General features: G+C 35.1%; 1 pseudogene; it reads right to left on the bottom strand.

Annotated features, from left to right (window-relative positions):
* Nucleotides 1–1,301: 1,301 nt before the first annotated feature.
* Nucleotides 1,302–15,804, bottom strand: LOC120214373 (annotated as a pseudogene).
* Between the last annotated feature and the right edge of the window lie 490 nt (nucleotides 15,805–16,294).

Raw genomic sequence — 16,294 nt, forward strand, 5'->3', positions numbered from 1 at the left:
AATCATGTTTTATCTATTATACATTTAAATAATTTTATTAAATAATTTTATATAATAGGTCCATTTATTAATTTAATTATCATAATAAATATTTTATTATAACATTTAAAAAGTAATTATATTAATTTTTTAATTACATCATAAACTAAAAAACTCATAATTTTATTAAAATCTTATAATTTCGTCCATGGTAATATATGAGTCAGGTAAATATCAGATCAGGTTAAAAACATGTCAGGTTAAAAACAGGTCAGGTTGAAAACATGTCAGTTTGAAAACAGGTCAGGTTGAAAATAAGTCGGGTAATACCAGTTATTTACCAGGTCAATCTCGGTTTAGGGTTTATATAAGTCGGGTTCGGATCCACAATTTCCAGGTCCAACTCGGATTCAGGTAAAAACCCGTTCGGACTCGAGTCGGTTTCGGATCGCTACAACGCAGGTTAAAAATAATTTTGACTCGAGTCGATTTCAATCAGTTTTATAGGTTGGGTCAGTTTTTTACACCCCTAGTCTGGACACAACATTACACCGTTATCTGATGTTGTGTGATTCATACACTATATGATCTCATGTTTGATTTTTTTGTCCATACATTAGATTTAATCATTGATATGATGTTATGTGGTCTGAATTAGCAGCATATAAGGGATTTCGTGAGATTGTTTCATGTCGTGTAGTCTAGACACCGCACCGTTCTTTTGCCTGATGATGTGTGGTCAAGACACCATATGCTCTAATACCTGATTTTATGTGATCTAATCATTGGATTGGATCATTAGTATGATGTGTGGTCCAAACCCTATGATTCATCTACTTCTTTGTTGAGTTGTGTGATAATCATAGTAGTAATGATGCATGATATTGTTATTATGTGGTTTATGCTTTGATAATTTATACCTCTTGTTACACATATATCCATGCCTTTATTCATCGCATGCTTATATTATGAATTACATGAATTATTGTTGCGTATGTGTACCACTGATTTTGTCAAACTCAATATTCAGATATTTCTGTTTGTAGGGGACTAGTTTAGATAGCATCCGAGGAGCTTCATTGGAGATGAATTTCAGCACCGATATGCTTTAAGAGTACAATACCTTAGTTCTTGTATGCTCTATGTATTCATAAGACCTTATATATTTGGTTAATGGTTTGTAACTATTATTTTAATTACTCAGTTTTAAAATTAAGGAGTTCCATATTTTGAATAACTTATTTAATACTTGTGATATTTATAATGAAAGGATTATGTTTAAAGATTTTGAGTAAATAAATTTTTAAAATAAAAATGATTTGTCATTTTTGTGATTTTGTGTGACATTTGTATGTTTGTATTTCCATGGGAGGAATAATTACACGACCTTCGTGAGCGACACGTCACCAAACTGCTCTGCGTACCCTAGCATCTCAGTGTCGTCGTGTAGAAGATTTAAGGAAGTTGGTTTAACTTTCAGCACTTCAAGACCATTGAACATGCATAGATTTACAGGTTCATCGGCCATGCTGGTGCACTGAGATCTGGCCTTCGGGCAGTATGAAGGATCCCAGTTTCGTCTATGCACCATTAAAACGAACCTGGGATCTCCAAGCTGCTGTTGAGAATATTTTGCCGGTTGAGGGACTTTGAAACTCACAATATGCAAGTCAAAAGGTAAGGGAGCGGTTAATGGAGAAAAGGGTCTCCAGTGTGTCCGCACAGAAATGTCTTGTGGCTTCTTGGCAATGAATGCATGCAAGGGATGATTCAATTGAGCACTAACGCAATGTGAGAGAAGAGATGGACTCAAAGGTTGCGGGTTGGAAACGGGATTTAGAGTCGAAGAAATGTTGGTTTCAAGCAGGAGATGGAAAACAGCAATCATAACACGATTGTCCAGAACTCCTTGCCCAAGTCCAGACCCATCGTCTTTTGCCAAACGACGATCAAGCATAATCTCTAGCCAACCCTGTTTAAGGCTTGCAGCACCAAGTGACTGCTGAGAATGGAAAGAAAACCGCTGGCCGTTTGACCCTTGCATGAAAGCGAGAGAAGGCATGGGGTAGTAATTCCCCTATCATATGTTTCTCTTCGACTCATCTGAAAGCCATTCAAGTCGGAGTAGAAAATTCTTTTATTATTGATATCTGTCTTATATCGAACAATTAACTCTTTGTCTGTAAAATCCTTGCCAAGAAGCCCAACATGATATTCCTTCTCAACCAGGAACTCTTGTATCGTATTGCCTCCATTATAAATACAAGTACTATGGGAGATGAGTTTTCTCCCATTCAGTCTTTGGATAAGAATACACCTCCTGCATCAAGGGACCCTCAGAGATGACCAGATGCCCACCAGACTGAATTATAGGCACAGCTTCACCTTCGGGTACAAATAAGTATGCACCTCCAGTAATCGAGTAAACGCTTACCTCTTCAGCCACCACAATTTGGGGACCACTTTTTTGGATTACCTTTTGCAATAAGCCACGGTTGACATCAAAGGTGAGAGTTTGGTGCGGATTCTCAATTTCGACCACATCTCCTACTACTTCGAGAATAGCTTGAGTTTTCCTGGTTTAGCTTTTTCACATCCAACAAAGCCATTAGCAATATAATATGTCTGCAAACCCATGGCAGGAACAGAAGCTTTCCAGTGGACACGATGCCTGCCTGTAAAAAACTTGCTTTTGTCATGCTGCAGGTCGGGAGAAACCTGGCTCTGAACACATGTCAAGTTTGAGTCCAAAACAGTAACTTCCGGTCTATTAACAACTAACATCCCGACCTCTTCTCTTGTCTGCTCCAGAGGATTAAGAGTACAACTGATTGTATGGTTCCTTCCCGAGCACTGACAGCTCTATGCACAGGCGGAGCATCGTCTTTAGATCTCATCTGTTCGGGATCAAATTGGGCAGGGGTCTGATCCGACTTCTCTTGGCGAATTCCAAGCAATACTTCAATTGCTTTAGACATGAAAATCTGCAGGTCCTGTAAGGAAGTGTGCATCCGAATTCCATAATCAAGAACAACGTGATTCTTAGCAGTTCCAGTCACCCCATCATGATGCTGGAAAAGAGCTGAATTCCTCCTTGCAGCTGTCAACTTGTATGCGTACCCTATTGGTAGTTTTTTGCATTGTATTCTCTGGCAATAACCAAATAAAAATACCATCAAAATTTCCGATGCACGGAGCGTTTGCACTAATACCCGATCAAAAGCTTTGAAGAAAGGTCTCGATACATAATAGCCACTCCAATAATCCTGCTGCCTATCAGCATAAGTAAAGAAGTCATCCGATAAAGAAGGAAAACCCACAACCTCGCTGGAGCCAATTTCTCTAGGAAGGGAATAATTTATTCTGTCAGCCTCCTCTAAGGGTACGTTTGGTTCACGGAATGTAAGATTACCAATGAGAATAAAAGATTACCAAAGAATATGATTACTGGGAATATTGTATTTTGTGTTTGGTTGGTTTAGCAGGAACGTAAGATTATCGTGTTTGGTTAAAAGAATAAAAGATTATTGGAATATATATTTGACCAAATTGTCTTTATTATATATTTATATAATATTACAAATTGTAAAATATTTATATATTTTCTTTAAAAAATTAAATTCATAATATTTATATAATTTTTTTACAAAATTAAAAATATAAAAAAAGTTTAATGAAAGGGTAAAAAAAATTTTAACCCCTAAACTTCGTATAAAATTTTAATTATAGATTTTTTTTTGTAAATCTAAAATAATTTAAGGATAAATTTGTAATTTAACCTTTGTATAATTTTTATTATTCAATGACAGAAGAAAAATATTTTTGAAAAAAAATAAAAATTTAAAGGTATTTTAGTCCAAAATGCCGATAATGTTACAATACCTAAAGGAAGGGAGGTAATGACATTCCCGGTAATATACCCCAAAAAATCTAATATTGGTAATAAAACATTACCGGGAATGAGATTCTCGGCCAACCAAACATGTGGGAATCTCACAATCCTTGAACCAAACATCCCTAAGGGTCTGGAAATAGTCATCCAAAGTACCAAATCTAGCTTCTACATTTAAACTGGGATTAGAGTTGATGTAATCAAATATCATTTGATAATTTCTGAACTGAACTTCAGCTTCATCAATGCTGACATAACGGAAATCATCTCCGAGAGGTACGAGAAGTGTATTCGTCCGGTAAAGGGTCGACTTCTTCCTATACTGATCTAGCAGTTTTAGTGCCCTCTCCTGTACATTTTCCTGGTCAGTCTCTATAGGAGGGCGTCCCCATGGGCAGCGTTCATAATTTCTTGATATTTATGTATCGCGGTTGTCTTTCGGTTGAGCTCGAAATTGGGCTTCGACTTGAATAATTGGGTTAGAGTCGTCACCGATCATTTTAAAGAATATTTGGGCTGATCGGACACCATCTTACCTGATTTGCGTTTTACTATAAATGTGTCGGGTTCGAGAGTCGGTTACGGTCAAAGAATGATTAGCACCCTTGAACCGCCCTTTCGATACCAATTAATTTGTCGGTTAATTCCATTTTATTTTATTTCGAGCTTGAGCTGTCAATGAGAGAGTAAAGTTTAGTAAGTAAGCGTGTAATTTCCCTTTAACCATTGAAGTCGCTTAGTTCATGTTTCATTTAATATCACAATACAATTAGAGAAATTGTAATCATCGAAGTCAATTAATTTATGTTAGTTTGGTATTTCGCTACAATTAGAGCTGTTAATTAAGATATATGGTAAATTACACGCTTACTTACTAAACTTTGTTCTCTCCTATTTTACCTACTATACTTTCAATTTTTTTCAATTGCTTGAGCTGTCAATGAGAGAGTAAAGTTTAGTAAGTAAGCATGTAATTTCTCTTTAACTATTGAAGTCGCTTAGTTCATGTTTCATTTAATATCACAATACAATTAGAGAAATTGTAATAATCGAAGTCAATTAATTTATGTTAGTTTGGTATTTCACTACAATTAGAGCGGTTAATTAAGATATATGGTAAATTATACGCTTACTTACTAAATTTTACTCTCTCCTATTTCACTTACTATACTTTCAATTTTTTTCAATTTGACCTCTGAACTTTAAACATTAAACTTTTTTTGTCACTCAATCGTTAAATTTCTAACGACTTCATGACTTAGCAAAATTAAATTATTTTCTAAATCATATTTTCATGTAAAAAAATGATTAAAATTAGAGAAAATAACCTCAGTGACCAAAAATCCTAGATAATATACGATTTTGACCAACTTTTTTTAGATTTGCGAAAATGACCAACAAAATCGCAATGCGATCTCTAATTCGCATTGCGATCTCCACTATCGCAAATTCACGTTGCATTTCGCATTGCGATAGTTGAAAATCGCGTTGCGTTTTTCCATTTCGCGTTGCGATAGTTGAAAATCGCGTTGCGATATTCCATTTCGCGTTGCGATAGTTGAAAATCGCGTTGCGATTTTCCATTTCGCGTTGCGATAGTTGAAAATCGTGTTGCGATTTTCCATTTCGCGTTGCGATAGTCTGCAGTTGTCGTTGCGATTTTCCAAATTCGTTGCGATAGTCTACAGTTGTCGTTGCGATTTTCCAAATTCGTTGAAAAAAAAGATTTTGTTTCTTAAGAATTTTCTCTAAAAAGATAGTATCCGCACGGACGTTTCGAAGACACGTATTACCACTACCACGACCACGACCACGACCACGACCACGACCCGAGACGAGACGAGACGAGACGAGACGGACGGCGGCGGCGGCGGTGCGCGAGAGTCCCCCTTGTTCTCTATCACTCAACAAGGAAGTGGGAAAGCCAAGCCTTAAATACCATTCCCAATAGTGTTTCCAATACAATGTGGGATTGAGCATTACCAACACTTGTTTCCAATACAATGTGATTATTCAGGAAACAATTAACAATCATGCACCTTAAAACAACTGAATCAGCAACCAATTGCATTAGTATTATACGATTAAATATGTCATAATTAAAAGTCAATCTACAATCAATCGCGATTATTGCAATTTTAAGCAAAACATTCAAAAATAATATCACTATTTAAGGCTCAATCCCACATAGTATTGGGAACAAGTGTTGGTAATGCTCAAATCCCATATAGTATTGGAAACACTATTGGGAATGGTATTTAAGGCTTGGCTTTCCCACTTCCTTGTTGAGTGATAGAGAACAAGGGGGACTCTCGCGCGCCGCCGCCGCCGTCCGTCTCGTCTCGGGTCGGGTCGTGGTCGTGGTCGTGGTCGTGGTCGTGGTAATACGTGTCTTCGACACGTCCGCGCGGATACTATCTTTTTAGAGAAAATTCTTAAGAAACAAAATCTTTTATTTTAACTATCGCAACGAATTTGGAAAATCGCAACGACAACTGTAGACTATCGCAACGCGAAATGGAAAATCGCAACGCGATTTTCAACTATCGCAACGCGATTTTCAACTATCGCAACGCGAAATGGAAAATCGCAACGCGGTTTTCAATTATCGCAACGCGAAATGCAACGCGAATTTACGATAGTGGAGATCGCAATGCGAATTAGAGATCGCATTGCGATTTTGTTGGTCATTTTCGCAAATCCAAAAAAAGTTGGTCAAAATCGTATATTATCTGAGATTTTTGGTCATTGAGGTTATTTTCTCTTAAAATTAATGGTAAATGAGATATTGTTCCCCATGGTATTACTGTCGATGCCCTCAATCCCCACCCTCACCCTCACAAGCCTAATCCTCACCTTCACCGGCATCTCCGACTCGTTTCTTCCTTTTCAACCATTCTCTGACCACCGAGCTATGCCTCCTCAGTCGTTTATGAACAACCCATAAATCTAACCCCAAATCAATAAAAAGATATGAAAATCTCAATTTTTACCCAGAGAAATGCTTTGCACTTGCTTTACCTTTGTTGGGTTTAATTGGGTTCTCTCTCGATGGCTTGGTGGTTGACACAATCAGTGAAAAGATCTCGAGAGAGAATCCTCCGTCCACCGGTTCCACAACTTCCAAATCACTTCTCTTACATTTTACATTTCATCAATTCAGTCAAAAAAAACACCAAACATTCTGTTTGCTTACATGGAAATCGGGCTTCCACAATGCTTTCTCCATAAGATTTATGTTTAGAAGTCATTTCTAGATATGTAAAATAGTTCAATGGGAACAGCAAGAAGAGGGGTAGAAAAGAGTTGTTGTCCATCTTATTTTTAGGGTGTGTTTGGTGGGAGAATGTGATATTTTCATGGAAATGGAATCCACATTCTCCTGTTTGGTTGACCGGGAATGTCATTCCTAATAATCTCACATTATTAATAGTGGATTTTTTGGATATATTACTGGGAATGTCATTACCTCCCTTTTCTTAAGTATTGTTGGATTACCGACGTTTTAGACTAAAATGCCCTTAATTTTTTTTTCTTTCAAAAATATCATTAATCTGTCATTGAATAATAAAAATTCTACGAAGGTTAAATTACAAATTTATCCTTAAACTATTTTAGATTTAAAAAAATATATAATTAAAATTTTATATGAAGTTCAGGGGTTAAAATAAAATTTTACCATTTCATTAAACCTTTTTATTTTTTGAAATTTTGTAAAAAAAAATTATATAATTTTTATGAATTTAAATTTTTTAAAGAAAATATATAAATATTTTTCAACTTGTTAAAAAACAAATATATAATAAGGACAATTTGGTCAAATATACATTTCAATAATCTTTTATTACTTTAACCAAACATGGTAATCTTACATTCCTGCTAAACCAACCAAACACAAAATACAACATTCTCAGTAATCCTATTCCCTGGTAATCTTTTATTCCTATTGGTAATCTTACATTCCGTGAACCAAACGCACCCTTAAGGGTTAGGGATTTTAACTATAGTAGGACCTAAATAAATATAAATTCTTATTTTATTTTTTAATTATATGTACTATGTGGCATGTTTTATTACTAATATAAATCACGTGAGCACATCGTTATTAAGTAACGGTCGAGTGAGCAAAAACGTTTAATGTCTAAAGTTTAGTGAGCAAATTGAAAAAACTTGAAAGTACAGTGAGTGAAATAAGAAAAATAGTAAGCGTGTAATTTACCTTTAGGCCGTTTGGTTCACAGAATGTAAGATTACTTTTGTGAATAAAATTATCGGAATATAACATTACTCTAGAATGTTGTATTACTATGTTTGGGTTGTTTAGCAAGAACGTAAGATTACAGTGTTTGGTTGGAGATGTAATACCCCAATTTAGGGGCTAATTTTTTTAAATTTTAAAAGTATTGAATTTAAGTGATATTTTGGAAGAAATTAAGGATTAAATTATAAGATTTCAATGTTTGCATATCATTTTAGAAGTTGAAGGAAATTTAGGGACCTAACCCTGAATTCCCCATTTAGTGTCGACAGCCTTGTTATATACGTGCAAAAGATTGATTTCTGATTTCAAAATCAGAAACAAATCATAAAATTTCCTCTCCAGTACCCCTACTTTCAAAGTCGATCCCGACGCTGTCTGGCTACCGATCGTCGATCCGAAACCACCATCATGTTCATCGTCGACCGGTGAACAAAACCCCGTAAATCGATCGTAGTGAAACATTGTCTAATGTCGTGAATTTCGATTCAAAGTTTCAACACTTTTTTAACACCACCGTCGTGAAAATCTTCAATTCATCGTCGATCATTGCTCCGTTTTCGACACCTCCCGCACCATAGTGTTTCTTGTGTCGTTCCAAGTTCACTGGTGTCTGTCGCGTCTCCGTCGTCGCCGACGTGTGAGGGAGGTGAGGAAGTCAAAGTTTCCGACGTTTCGAAATCGAGCTCTCTGCCGTTCAAAATTGTGAACAGAACTTGGTAAGTGTCTCAAAATGCCATAATATTAGGAATTTTTCTATAATTTTTGGGACTCTCTACGGTGGCCCACGCGCCGCCCCTACGAGTGAGGAAGTCTCAAAAATTAAGGTGGACAGTTTGACCCGGTTTGACCAGTCCGACCCGACCCGGTCCGATCGACTCGACCTGACTTTCCGACCCAACCCGACCCGTTGACCACCTTTGACCAGACCTTTGACCGGCGTTGATTGGGCGTTGACCGATCGTTAACTTTTTTCAAGTATACCTATTCTGACGTTTTTCGACGTCCTGAATCTGATTCCGAAGTTCGTTTCGCCAAATTCGAACCCGGTAAGCTGTTTTCACTAATTTATCACCATATTCGATCCAATTTTAGAATTAAGCCCCGTTTTTGATGAAATTTCTACTGTTATATATTTGAGGAATTATTGGAAGTTGAATTAAAGATTGAGGGAGCTCGAATGGAGTTTAATTGGTCGATCAATATGGCATGAAAATCGAGGTAATACCTTATTATCTCTTTATGCTTTAAAGAACATGTTGATAATGGAAAGAATGCATAGATGTATATGATTGGACTATTATGCATGTTTGATTATGGATGGACTCGAACCGAATACAGTTTAAGTGATAAATTATGAGAATACTTTGATTAGGTAAAATTATGAAAATACCCTTATGTTGTAAAAAGACAAGAATTAACCTTGGAAGTTGGATAAGAAGTTTGTTAAGGAATAATTTACAATTTAGAGATTTTCCAGAAAAGCAATTATCCTTAGAATCTCTAAATTATAATTATCCTTGTTAAGAGTTTTAATACCGAAATTATCTGGTGAAGAAATTACAAAAATGCCCTTAAGAGGAAAAAAATAGTCTAAGTTGACTCAGAATGAGAAAGTACCCTGAGAATTCCTACCTAACCCAATAAATTACTGATTTAATTATTAAGATCCTATTTTGGTATAAAAAATTTCTGATAATCCGTTAGTAACAATTGAGAAGGCAATTGATATAAAAATCTCCGAGTTATGAGTAAATATCTGAAGAATAGTTTAGAGAGGGTGCTCTTTTGTCAGAATTATTCGAAAATACTGAAATAGATGATAAGTTTGAATTAAATAATAAGATCGGATGGAAGGAAAAGATTGAAATATCATGGATTTGTAAAATGACAAAAATAATATTGGAACACAAATGACCCAAGAATATCATTAAGCCCAGGAATGATTGAATACCCTGGAAGGGCAATAAATTGATCAGTTGATAAGTATCAGTTCTGGAAGTGGTTCAGCTTGAGTTGTTCGATAATCCGATCGATAGATGGTAAATGTCTTGAATCTTCATTCTCCCTTATCAGCTCAAATCACTCTGGTCATATCTGAAAAACAAGTAACTCATATGCAAAGGATTCTGAAAAAAAACTTTCTGAATACATGTGCCTCCAAAAACTATCTGAATACTAAATGATCCTAATAAGTCACGTTCTGAATAACCGATGATCTCATTAGCTAATAAACTCTTTCGATAGTGATTCTAATTTCTGACATTCTATCGGTAACTAAAGATATATGTTTCTCTATCCGATATGTCACCCAGTACCTCCAAACCATATATGTAACCTCTAGTGTGTTCCCTAATCATATGAATGTTTTATCTGACTTCTGCTCTGAATTCTGTTATGATTTCTGCTCTGAATTCTGTTCTGATTTCTGATATCTCTATTTACTGATGGAAAATGTTTTATTCGGGGTACTATGGGATCTGGTATGAAGACTTTGGCAGGTTCAGGCATTGCGGTTAATTCCTTTTATATGTTTTGCACCGACTGGTAATTCCTTACGGACCTAAGGCGACCCTTGGGTTGGCTCTGCAGCCCTGAGATTTTTCTTGGGTAGGCCTCTATGGCCCCGAGAATTTTCTTGGGTAGGCTCGCAAGCCCCAAGGTAGTCCCTTAGGTTGTGTTGTTCTGGGAACTGCACATGGCGTTCGGTTGGAGGACGATTTGCAGTTTTTAAATTAAAAACTCCTACGATATTTTAATGACTGTGATCTGTACTGATTTTTTTTAAATAAATATTTTACGGGAACACACTAGATAACCTATCATAATCTCCTGAACTCAGTCATCCGAAATATTTCTAATCTGAACTGAAAACTTACTGTCTGTTATTACCTGAGATATCAGTGGGACCTCATCACAACTTAAAAATCTATAGATATCAAAACCAATAAGGAAACATGCGATTATCTGTTATATGCATATCTTGTAGCATCATCTGGTAGTTATGTATTACTGAGCTTTCCAAAGCTCACTCTGTTACTCATCTTTTCAGGTTAAAAGAATCGTACAAGTGCATTTATTAACATCAGTAAGGGAGTTCTTCCGACGTTGTTTGTAGAGTATGGTACATGTGATTATGGGGCATGTAATTGTATTTTGTTTTATATACGAGTCTGAAAATCTATTTTATTTCTACATACTGATAAATCATTTTATGAGTTACATGTTTTAATAAAAGTTTTAAATTTTCTGAGATTTTTATAGTGGGTCACTTCAGTTTCTGACCCGACTCTAGAAATGAAATTAGGATATGTTACTGCTCTATGAATCTATTATCGTAACCAAGGTTGAATTGATTCCACAAGGTTAATTCTATTCAGATTCTTTTATTGGAATGAGGGAGAGTTTTGACGAAAATGTATACTGAGTTGGTTAAGGATTAGTAAAGAACACGGATTTCTGTAAAAGCTAATTGAAGGTATGAAAGAACAGATGGAAGTTTCATTTCTGCAATTCTGTGACTTGAATGAATTTCGAGGATGCAATTCTTTTAAGGAGGGGAAAATTGTAACACTCTAATTTAGGGGCTAAATTTTTGAAATTTTAAAAGTATTGAATTTAAGTGATATTTTGGAAGAAATTGAGGATTAAATTATAAGATTTCAATGTTTGCAGACCATTTTAGAAGTTGAAGGAAATTTAGGGACCTAACCCTGAATTCCCCATTTAGTGTCGAAAGCCTTGTTATCTGCGTGCAAAAGATTGATTTCTGATTTCAAAATTAGAAACAATTCATAAAATTTCCTCTCCTGTACCCCTACTTTCAAAGTCGATCCCGATGCCGTCTGGCTACCGATCGTCGATCCGAAGCCACCATTGTGTTTGTCATCGATCGATCGTAGCGAAACATTGTCTAATGTTGTGATTTCGATTCAAAGTTTCAACTTTTTTTAACACCACCTTCATGAAAACTATCAATTCATCGTCGATCATTGCTCCGTTTTTGACACATCCCGTACCAAAGTATTCCTTGTGTCGTTCTGAGTCCAACAGTAACTATCGCGTCTCCATCGTCGTTGGCGCGTGAGGGAGGTATGGAAGTGAAAGTTTCTGGCATTTCTAAATCGAGCTCTCCGCCGTTCAAAATTGTGAACCGAGCTTGGTAAGTGTCTCCAAATGCCATAAAATAATATTAGGATTTTTTCTAGAATTTTTGGGACTCTCTACGGTGACTCACGCGCCGCCCCTACACGTGGGGAAGTCTAAAAAATAAAGGTGGGCAATTTAAACCGGTTTGACTGATCCGACCCTACGCGAATGCCTGACCCGACTCGACTTCCTGATTCGACCCGTTGATCGTTGACTGTTGACCACCGTTAACAAGACCTTTGATCGGCGTTGACTAACCGTTGACTTTTTCTGGGTATACCTATCCTGACGTTTTTCGACGTCTTGAGTCTGATTTCGAAGTACGTTTCGCCAAATTCGAACCTGATAAGTTGTTTTCACTGATTTATCACCATATTCGATCCGTTTTTCATAATTAAGCCCCTTTTTCGATGAAATTTCTATTGTTATATATTTGAAGAATTATTGGAAGTTGAATTAAAGATCGATGGCGCTCGAATGGAGTTTAATTAGTCGATCAGTATGGCACAAAAATCGAGGTAATGCATTACTACATCTTTATGCTTTAAAGAACATGTTGATAATGAAAAAATGCATGGATGTATATGATTGGACTATTATGCCTGTTTGATTATGGATAGACTCGAACCGAATACGGTTTAAGCAATAAATTATGAGAATACTTTGATTAGGTAAAATTACGAAAATACGCTTATGTTGTAAAAAGACAAGAATTGACCTTGAAAGTTGGATACGAAGTTTGTTAAGGAACAATTTACAATTTAAGATTTTTCGAAAAAGCGATTAACCTTAGAATTCTAAATTATAATTATCCTTGTTAAGAGTTTTAATACCGAAATTATCTGGTGAAGAAATTACGAAAATACCCTTGAGAGGAAAAAATAGTCCGAGTTGACTCTGAATGAGAAAGAATCATGAGAATTCCTACATAACCCGATAAATTACTGATTTAATTGTTAAGATCCTATTTTAGTATAGAAAATTTCTAATAATATGTTAGTAACAATTGAGAAGGCAATTGACCTGAAAATCTCCGAGTTATGAGTAAATACATGAAGAATAGTTTAGAGAGGGTGCTCTTTTGTTAGAATTGTTCGAAAAGACTAAAATAGATGATAAGTTTGAATTAAATAATAAGATCGGACGGAAGGAAAAGATTAAAATATCATGGATCTGTAAAATGACAAAAATAACCCTGGAATGCAAATGGCCCAAGAATATCACTAAGCCCAAGAATGATTGAATACCCTGGAAGGGCAATAAATTGATCAGTCGATAAGTATCAGTTCTGAAAGTGGTTCAGCTTGAGTTGTTCGACAATCCAATCGATCGAAATAGATGGTAAATATCTTGAATCTTCGTTCTCCCTTATCAGCTCAAATCACTCTGGTAATATCTGAAAAACAAGTAACTCATATGCAAAGGATTCTGGAAAAACTTTCTGAATACTTGTGCCTCCGAAAACTGTTCGAATACTAAATGATCCTGATAAGTCACGTTCTGAATAACCGATGATCACATCAGCTAATAAACTCTTCCGATAGTGATTCTAATTTCTGACATTCTATCGGTATACTAAAATATATGTTTCTCTGTCCGATAAGACAATCTAGTACTTTCGAACCATATATGTAACCTCTAGTGTGTTCCCTGGTCATATGAATGTTTTATTTGATTTCTTCTATAAATTTTGTTCTGATTTCTACTCTAAATTCTGTTTTGATATCTCCGTTTACTGACGGAAAATGTTTTATTCGGGGTACTCTGGATATGGTATGAAGACTCTGGCAGGTTCAGGCGCTGCGGTTAATTCCTTTTATAGGTTCTGCACCGACTGATAATTCCTTACGAACCTAAGGCGACCTTTGGGTAGGTTCTGTGGCCCTGAGATTTTTCTTGAGTAGGCCTCTGTGGCCCTGAGAATTTTTTTGGGTAGGCTCGTAGGCCTCAAGGTAGTCCCTTAGGTTGTGTTGTTCTGGGGAACTACACATGTCGTTCGATTGGAGGACGATTCAAAGTTTTTAAATTATAAACTCCTACGATGTTTTAATGACTGTGATATGTACTGATTTTTTTAAAATAAATAAATAAATGTTTTAAATGCTTTGCGAGAACACACTAGATAACTTATCATGATCTCCTGAACTCAGTCATCCGAAATATCTCCAATCTGAACTGAAAGTTTACTCTCTGTTACTACCTGAGATATCAGTGGGACCTTAACATAACCTAGAAATCTATAGATGTCTGAACCAATAAGGAAACATACGATTCTCTGCTATCTGTATGTCTTGTAGCATCATTTGGTAGTTTTGTATTACTGAGCTTTCCAAAGCTCACTCTGTTACTCACCTTTTTAGGTTAAAAGAATCATACCAGTGTATCTATCGACATCAGTAAGGGAGTTCTTCCGGCGTTGCTTGCAGAGAATAGTATATGTGATTAGGGGGTATGTAATTGTATTTTGTTTTATATACGAGTCTGAAAATCTGTTTTATTTCTGCATACTGATAAATCATTTTATGAGTTACATGTTTTAATAAAAGTTTTACATTTTCTGAGATTTTTACAGTGGATCGCTCCGATGGCCCTAATGTGACACCCCAGATAGGATCGGGTTACCCGCATCGGCCTGAGGGGGCTATAGGAGGAATATAATGTTACTTGGATGCATATTTTATCAAATTATCATTGTGATATATATATATATATATATATATATTAACAAGTAAAACTTTAATATTAAATTATAAATATTTGAATAAAAATATTTTAATTGTTACACTATTTAAGTTTAAATAAAAAATAAATTTAACATATAATTAATATATTCAACTTATATTTTTAAACAATTTTCATAAATATCATATTTATTTATATAAAATATCATATAATATAAAAATAATATTATGATTTCGAATGAACAAATATATTATTTTTTAATGTATAAGATCTATTTTTTAATAGCTTAAAATGAAATATTGTTTTAAATTATTACATATTTTATAATAATAACATTTCACTTCATAAAATTATAAAATAATTAATATACTAAATATTAAAAAATGAAACAATTTTAACTACTCAAATTTATTAATATTTTGCTAAATTAAATTCTTTTTATATTATTATTGTTATTATTATTATTAAGTTTATAATTTTGAGTAGACTTAATGCCCAAATAAGTTCCCAAACTATACATTTTGTACCAAATAAGTGCCTACATTTTTTTGGCCCATTCGGGTATCTAACATTGTAAACGTTAGCACTTTAGTTGCCCCGACAGTCAATGATGTTAGTTTTTCTCGTTAAGTGGCACGTGTCATAACCTAACAATTTTGAAATTTATTTTTTTAAACAAATAATAAAAATATTATTATTTTTTAAAAAAAACCTTAACTTTTCTTATATTATAAAACAAACGCGAAATCTCAAATCCTAACTTTAATCTGCCATCACCGCCCTCTCCAGACACAACCACCACCACCGTCGTAGTCTTTGTCATCATCCTAGTTATTACCGTCATAGTTGTCGCCGATTTACCGTTGGAATCACGATTTTCATCCTATGATTCACATGACTTAAAACATCAATTTGTCATCGATCGATCATCAACCTAACACGATTTCATTGGGTTTTGGTCGTCAGGAGAAGGAGAGGTCATATGAAGCTTCTTTGACTGCAAATGACAGTGGTCGACGTGGATTTAGTGGTTGAAATGAAGGTTTTTAAAGTTTGGGGTTATTTCAAAATTTATGTGTTTTCTTTTTTAAAAATATATAATTTTATTTTTTCTAATTTTTTTTTATAAAATTTTTAAAATTATCAGGTTGTAACACGTGTCACTTAACGGGGATAACTAACATCGTTAACGGTTCGGACACCTAAACGGGTAACGTTTGTAACGTTAGGAACCCAGATGGATAAAAAAATGTAGACACTTATTTATAGGGGTGTTCATTCGGTTAATTCGGTGGCCGGACCGACCGAACTATCATTTTCGAATTAATCGAACT

This window comes from Hibiscus syriacus, unplaced genomic scaffold (genome assembly GCF_006381635.1).
Source record: "Hibiscus syriacus cultivar Baekdansim isolate YM2019G1 unplaced genomic scaffold, ASM638163v2 tig00110059_pilon, whole genome shotgun sequence".
Taxonomy (NCBI): domain Eukaryota; kingdom Viridiplantae; phylum Streptophyta; class Magnoliopsida; order Malvales; family Malvaceae; genus Hibiscus; species Hibiscus syriacus.